The sequence below is a fragment of the Bos indicus genome, chromosome 5 (assembly GCF_029378745.1).
Source record: "Bos indicus isolate NIAB-ARS_2022 breed Sahiwal x Tharparkar chromosome 5, NIAB-ARS_B.indTharparkar_mat_pri_1.0, whole genome shotgun sequence".
Taxonomy (NCBI): Eukaryota; Metazoa; Chordata; class Mammalia; order Artiodactyla; family Bovidae; genus Bos; species Bos indicus.
In genome coordinates, this window is record NC_091764.1 from 97,824,188 (window position 1) to 97,831,913 (window position 7,726).

General features: G+C 42.9%; 1 non-coding gene across 1 annotated transcript; it reads left to right on the forward strand.

Annotated features, from left to right (window-relative positions):
- Positions 1-5,726: 5,726 nt before the first annotated feature.
- TRNAQ-UUG (transfer RNA glutamine (anticodon UUG)) lies at positions 5,727-5,799 on the forward strand. Its single transcript has one exon. It is a non-coding gene; the product is annotated as a tRNA-Gln (tRNA).
- Positions 5,800-7,726: the final 1,927 nt, after the last annotated feature.

Consider the following 7,726-nt stretch of genomic DNA (forward strand, 5'->3'; position numbering starts at 1 on the left):
CAGCACATTCTTTCCATGTGAGCAATACTGGAATTATTTTTAAGACCACTGAGTGAATTCTTAATTTCAGATATTGATATTTATTTACTTATTTCTAGCCTTTCCACTTGGGTCTTCAAGAATATTTTTCATCTTTCTGCTGAAATTCCCTAGCTGTTCACTCTTGTTGCCCAACATTTCTGCAGTATCCTTTAATATCTCTGTCGTAATTCTTTTGATGTCTGTGTCTGACCGTTCCAACGTCTGGAAATCCATCTCAGGATCTGTTTCTATTCACCCTTTCCTTTCTTAACCATGGTTCACATTTACTTGTTTCCTCACATGTCTTATAAATCTTAATTGTATGCTAGACTTTGTGTAACAAAGAGCAGTGGATAAAAATTAATAATATTTACCTCCAGAAAAATATACTCTCTCTTTTTTTTTTTTTGGTGGGGCAGGGGTAGCAGGTCACACCACTAAAGGAGCTGAGTTGGTCTGCTCTGTAGCTGAACTTGGGTTGGTCTTGGTTGTAGTTTTAGTTACTTCGTCATAGTTTAAGTTAGACTCAGCTCACCGTTACCTTCAGGATCAAAGCAGGAGTGGGCCTTTCCTTTCAGAGATACTTGGACCTAAACACTGGTAGACTCTTGTTCTTATATTTCATAGCCAGTTGCCAGCTTTTTTGCATGTCTGGGAGTTTTCTTTGCTCTCTGTTCCTCTAGCTTTCAGTTTCGAAGGAGATCTCTTTCTACCTGGCCCCCATCCCCTCGGCAGTGTAGGCCGTGAAGTCTCAGAGTATTTTGCAGGGGTTCCTCTCAGCTCTCCCCTGCTTTCCTGGCCTCTGGAAGGCTGCTGAGGTATAGTTGGTAAAGACTCAGGTGCCTCTGAGGTATTTCTTTCTGCTCTTCTGCCATCCCCAGCCATTGAGGGACTCTGGCTTACAATCAGCGAAGGCCTGGAGACATTGGGAGGGGTCTCTTCCCACTCTCTAGCCTCACCTCCAGCCTTGGGAATGTTGCTGCCCTCAGGGTTCTTAGCGAAGTGCCCCAGGTGCCTCCCCTTGGCTCTCCAGCCCCACTCTCGGCCTTTCGCAGGTGCTGCCTTGCCGTAGTAAAGGGCTTTGTGCATCTCGGTGGGGTAGGAAGTAGGGGTAGTGTCTCACCTCCAGCTTTCTGCCTGCTGCCCTTCACTCACTGAAGGCCTGTGGAGAACAGGTGGGTGGTGTCAACTTGCTCTGCGGCCAGAGCTCACTGGGATTCTAATCTGTCAAGCTTGTCCACACAGAGCTAGAAGTTTATGAAGTTTGACTGGTTTCAAACAGTCTGTCTGTCTGTTCCTCCTTTTCACTCTGCCAGGGATGAAGACAGCCACGGTCTCTCCTAAGAAGTGTTTATCACTTTCTACAATTGTTTCTCATTTACTTTAGATTTCCTTGTGTCCTCAAGCATTCAGATGAATTTTAAAATTATGATTAGTAGCTTCTCTAGCTTGTTGTTAATGTTAGCGGGCAACAATGATCTCTTGTGAGTTTCTGTATTCTAAATGGAAGCATAATAGCTGGGAATATTTTAAAATTTGGAACTGTCATAATTTGCGTCTTACTGATACTTTTGTTATGGTTTTGTAATAAAAGTTTAGTTTTAGCAAGAAATACCAGATAACTGGTGTTAAGTCAGGAAATGTCACACGGAAGCTGAAACTCCAGTCTTTGGGAGCCCATCAAGTCACCTCTGCCCACAAAGATGGGGCATCTTCTGAGATGGCATTGGCTCCAGCCTTAGCCACACTGGCGGTATGGCGCTCCTCCTGCTCATTTTCTCAGTGGTTTCCATGTGAGCATCTCTCTGTTTTTTTTTTTTTTTAATGTAGACTATTTTTTAAAGTCTTTATTGAATTTGTTACAATATTGCTTCTGTTTTATGTTTTGGCTTTTGGCTACGAGGCATGTGGGGTCTTGGTTTCCCAAGCAGGGATTGAACCCACCCCGCCTGCACTGGAAGGTAAAGTCTTAACCACTGGACTACCAGGTAAGTCCCCATGTAAGCCTCTCTGTCTGGGGCCTGTCTTGTTGACTCGGTAATCTTTGAAATCAACCATTAGATAGCAAAACTTTGGAAGGAGAAGAAAAATAGTACATCCTCTTTTGCTTAATCCTCTTAAGCATAAATATCATCTATGCCTTCTTCATATGCTTGCACCTCTTCCTTTCTTTTACTTTGTAGTTTTTTTTTTTTTTAACTGGGCAGAGAGTCAGCTCTTGGAACCTCTTTGCAGTCAAGCCATAGAGAGCATGTCATACCCTCCGTGTCCCTACCCACCATCACCCGTGGAAGTAACAAGTTCTGGGAGAGTCCTCAGCTTGCAAGATCAAGTCTAATTATACTATGTTTTGGTTCAGTAGCAAGACTACTTGAAGACAAAGCAATAGACTATCCATTAGGATCTGGCTGTGTGTGACCAAAAAAAAAACAAACAAAACAAACAAAACAAAAAAAACAACCCAAGGTGTGAGGGATCCAGGATCTCTTTACCTTATTTCTCAGCCATGTGTGATCTTGGGCTCATAGTCTAAGATGGTGGCATTCAGATTCTAGGAAAAGGAAAAAAAGAAATGTAAAGAAGCTGGACAAAGGGTACAGGTGTATACCACCTCTTAGGGAAGGTCCTTAAGGGTTGTCCAGTACATTCCTACTCACTCCATTGACAAGAACTTTTTCATGTGGTGATACTTAGCAGCACGAGAGGCTGAGGAACAGAGCCTTTACTGTAGGCAGCTGTTTGTCCAGCTGAAAATCAGGGGTTCTACTGCCATAGAAAAAAAAGTGAAGTCACTCAGTCGTGTCTGACTCTTTGCGACCCCATGGACTGTAGCCTACCATGCTCCTCCGTCCATGGGATTTTCCAGGCAAGAGTACTAGAGTGGGTTGCCATTTCCTGCTCCAGAGGATCTTCCTGACCCAGGGATCGAACTTGGGTCTTCTGCATTGTAGGCAAACGCTTTACCATCTGAGCCACGAGGGAAGTCCCTACTGTCATAGAGAAAGAGAAGAATGTATTATATATTGAGGGTTAACCAGCAGTCTTGGTCACCAGTCAGCTCTCTCGGGAAGAATATTACAGAGTTCCAGCCTAGTCCTGGACCTTGAAATCATTTTTGACAGGAGAGCATTTAATATGTCAATAACCTGTATTCTGATAACTGCTCCCCTTCCCTGGTAGCTCTGTGGGTCTGTAGAACCAGAGCAGTGATAGGATAGTAGTAGTAGTAGTAGTAGTAGTAGTAGTAGTAGTAGTGTAACCGCTCAGTTGTGTTCGATTCTTTGTGACTCCATGGACTGTAGGCCGCCAGGCTCCTCTGTCCATGGTATTCTCCAGGCAGGAATACTGGAGTGGGCTTCCATTCCCTTCTCCAGGGGATCTTCCTGACCCAGGGATTGAACCTTGGTCTCCCGCATTGCAGGCAGATTCTTTACCATCTGAGCCATTAGATAACAAAGGATCTAAAATATCATGTCACATAGGGACCTGCTGAAGAAACTGAGGATCTTTAGCTTAGAGGAAAGAAGAGTTGGTAATGACCCGTGTCTTCACATATTTGAAGTGGTGTCTTGTGAAGTCTGGATGGATGAGGGCAGAATCCAGCCAGTGAGTGGAAGACACAGGGAGAGTAATACGAGTTCAATGTACAGAGGAAAACCCTAGTAATAAGAGCTGTCAAAAAGAGGTAGTGAGCACATATTTACTGCTGTCATCTCCTGTCATTGGTAGGTGTTGAGGACAAAATAGTCAGCAAGAAGGTCTGGCTCCTGCCAGGATGGCAGCTATGCTCTAGCGAGGAAGTCAGAAGTTGATCAGATAATCACACACATATGACTGCAGATCATCAAATGTAACAACTAGGACTTAGAACGTTGACAGTGGTTGAAGTAAGGGACAGGCACCCATTTGTAGACCTTCCAGAGGATGTGTCGGAGAAGGCAGTGGCACCCCATGCCAGTACTCTTGCCTGGAAAATCCCATGGACGGAGGAGCCTGGTGGGGTCGATAAGAGTCGGACACGACTGAGCGACTTCACTTTCACTTTTCACTTTCATGCATTGGAGAAGGAAATGGCAGCCCACTCCAGTGTTCTTGCCAGGAGAATCCCAGGAACGGGGGAGCCTGAGCGGGCTGCTGTCTATGGGGTCGCACAGACTCGGACACGACTGAGGTGACTTAGCAGCAGCAGCAGAGGATGTGTGCTTCTGTCAGGTCTAAACTTATGGTTTCTCCTGCTCATTTCTAGAAATGTGTTCTAGGTAGTGCTGCAGTGGATAGAAGGGAAGAAATTTGCCTTGGAGGGCAAAGCGAATTCCAGATCTGTGGGACTTCTATTGATAAAATGGACTTTTTAAAGTTTCACAGTGGTTTACCATCACTAAACCAGGTTGTGCTAACCTCTTGCCTGGAGAGAGAATGTTGGTTGAACCCATGTGAATTCAACAACTTGAAGACCTAAAAGACTTGAGCTACCAGTCCAGGTTCGATGCACGATACTGGATGCTTGGGGCTAGTGCACTGGGACGACCCAGAGGGATGGTATGGGGAGGGAGGAGGGAGGAGGGTTCAGGATGGGGAACACATGTATACCTGTGGCAGATTCATTTTGATATTTGGCAAAACTAATACAATTATGTAAAGTTTAAAAATAAAATAAAATTAGAAAAAAAAAAAAAAAGACTTGAGCTAGTTGATTTGGAAGAACTAAAAGATCCTCTAAAATCTGTAAGTATTGTAAAAAGTTTCTGAAAATTCTGAAAAGTTTTCCCACTGAGGACTTAAAAAAAACAACCAAAAAACCCATAACTCCCTTTTGCCCAAGAAAATAACCAAGAAAGAATGATAAAAACTTTTTTTCAGTTCTCTCAGTCTAAATATATCAATATACAAAAACATGGTAATTTTATGAGTGAAACAAGTTATACATAATGCATTTTTATGTTCCTAAACGAACAGCATGACTTTATATCTGTAAAGGGCACTAAAAATAAGCTTTGCATGTATTTCAGTCCCCTGCCCCCAAATTTTCTTTGAAGAAAATTTTTTTGTTCTTCCGTAGCTTAAAATTTCTGAAAAATCTCTGTATCTGGTCTGTTCCTTTTGTTCTTTCTGCCTTGTAGCTTGGGTTCTATTTCTGTAAAGTGGATAAGTGTGAAATTAACTGTTCTTTTAGCCTAACTGATAGATGAGATTTAATTCTCTGTCATTTACCTGCTGGGTGTCTAGAGAGCTCGGGCTCTGGGGTGAGTGTTCTGTCCATGGTTTTTGCCAAGGTGGGCTTCATTTCTTCTCAGCTTTAGTTCCCACTAGGGCCCATCAGGCACACTGACACTCAGTGTTTATCCAAACAATTCAAGAGCCATACAGCCAGAGAGTAATTTGTCTTCATGACACACCTAGGAGGCATTCAGGCAAAAAGGCTGTTACAATGGTGGGGCATTGGCAAGAGCATCAGTTTGGAGTCTGGACAGAGTGCTTGGGGGCCGAGACTCTTGGGCTCTGCCACCAGCTTTGTGGGATCGTAGGAAGGTCTTTTCCCCTCTCCGAGACCTTTATTGTTCACCAAAAGGATGAGGGTATTGGATAAAAGCTCTTTGGACCTCATACGCACCAATGTTCTATAAATGTATTATTTTGAGCCCACATTTCAAAATAAGAAGGTCGCAGCATTGATCTAAGGTTATAAAATAGACTAATGAGGAAATTCCCTGATGGTCCAGTGATTAGGACTTGGCACTTTGACTGCCAAGGGCCCAGGTTCAGTCCCTGATCAGGGAACTAAGATCCCACAAGCCATGCAGTATGGCCAAACAAACAAACAAAACAAAACCCAAAAAAAGACTAATGGGAGAGTTGCTCTTTCTTGCTTCTGAATGGCACTGCAATTTTTGGAACAAACATGTTTGTCCACATTAACATGCTGGACAATCTTGGTTTACCATGGGAAAGAGAGAAAATACTCTAGGGGAAAGAAGGGTGGAAGGAAGAGAATAAATCCTCCTGGTGCCTGAAACTCTGTGGCATAGTGGTAATAATCTCAATACCCACTTTAGGCTGTGTCACCTTGCTAGCTCTTTAGGAAGAGAGCTGGAAAAGGAATGCTCCCTTAGTCTCTGGTGCTGTTTTGTTGGCTTATTTCCTTCCAAAACCTTCCCTTGAATGCCTGAGTTTGCTTACAGTCAGCCAGCTTGATACTGGCTTTGAGCGATTCCTGACCAATGCAGTAATGACCGGCCTACCCTGCCTGCTGTGGTGATGGAGCTGGGCTGAGGAGCTGGGTGGTGTTTCTGTCCCCGTGGCACAAGAGACTGTGGGACTCCTTTGCCCTTCCAGAAATGACTCCAAGGGCAGGATAGCCAGGAGGCAGACAGGGAGGCTGCCCTTGTTTTGTTTCCAGCTGGTTGGCAGACCCGAGAGGCTCAAATGAACATCTGAATTTAAGAGTGCTTAACGCTGATTCAAATCTTAAGCTGCCTTCTAAACTTTTGAGTGGATTGGAGTCAATATGTGAAATACACATACATGCTCTTTCAAAAATGACTAATCTCACTCAACCACGCTGTTTCCTTTCTTTCTGCCCACATTCTAACACCCCCAAGGGTGGTTTCTATTTATTGTCAATAAAGGCACTTCTTAGATTGCTTAGATATGAAAATGAAAATAAATGCCTTAGTTTATATATGAAATGATGTGGGTTAAAATACATGCAGAAAGTAATTCTGAAAAATTGGAAATAACCTAAATTTCCTTCAATGGAGATTTGATAATTGATAGTAATTCACACATGAAATATAAGGCAGCATTTAAAACCATAATGGAAAAGAATATAAAAAAGAATGTGTACATAGGCCTCATTTTGCTCAATCGCAGATATTAACACAACATTGTAAATCAACTATGCTTAACTAAAAATAATATGATGATATAGATACATCTTTGTTGATATGAAAAAGTATTCTGATATGTGAAACAGGTTAAAACTATATGTATTAGATGATCCTGTTTTTGCAAAGACAAAAGTATATATGCATATACTATAAGCCTTAAAAAAATCTGTAAGAGAGGACTCACCTAGGCATGTGTATTTGGGGGCTGAAAAGAGGTTCTGTGTCCATGTGGTCTGGGCCTCAGGCCTTAACATTTTCACCACACTGTTTCAGCACTGTTACTTTGGTTTCCAATCCTCTATACTTCATGTTCAAAGAAAAAATTGAGCAGTGGACAACTGTGGTGATAGGAAATATGGATGATGTGTTTTCTGCTTGGCAAGCTGATTTTTTTTTTTTTTCTACAGTGAACATTTATTGCCTCTCTGACAAAATAGCAAAAATTAGAAAAAGGGGTCCAGGAGACCCTCCTTTGCTTGGGATGTCTTGGTTGAGATTAATTTGAGCTTCATTTCTAGTTCAGATGGCTGAATCTTCTTTTCCCCCTTACTCTTTTTTGGCTCTGAGTTCTTTCTACTCTGTTATTTTGCGTATCTGTGTCCCTTTCCAGCCATGAAGATAGCTTGACATGTGGCAGATTGGGCGGAACCGTCCAAAAGAAAAGTTGGTCCTCCTCCATTTGGGTGGATAATCCTGACCTCTTGGCAGTTTGGCTCACCTGTTGGCAGGGGTGCAGACATTGCCTGGGAAACTAGAGAAAACCAGCAGTAGGCAGAGGACGAAGAAGTGGTTGATATGAGGAGATTTAATCACCACTG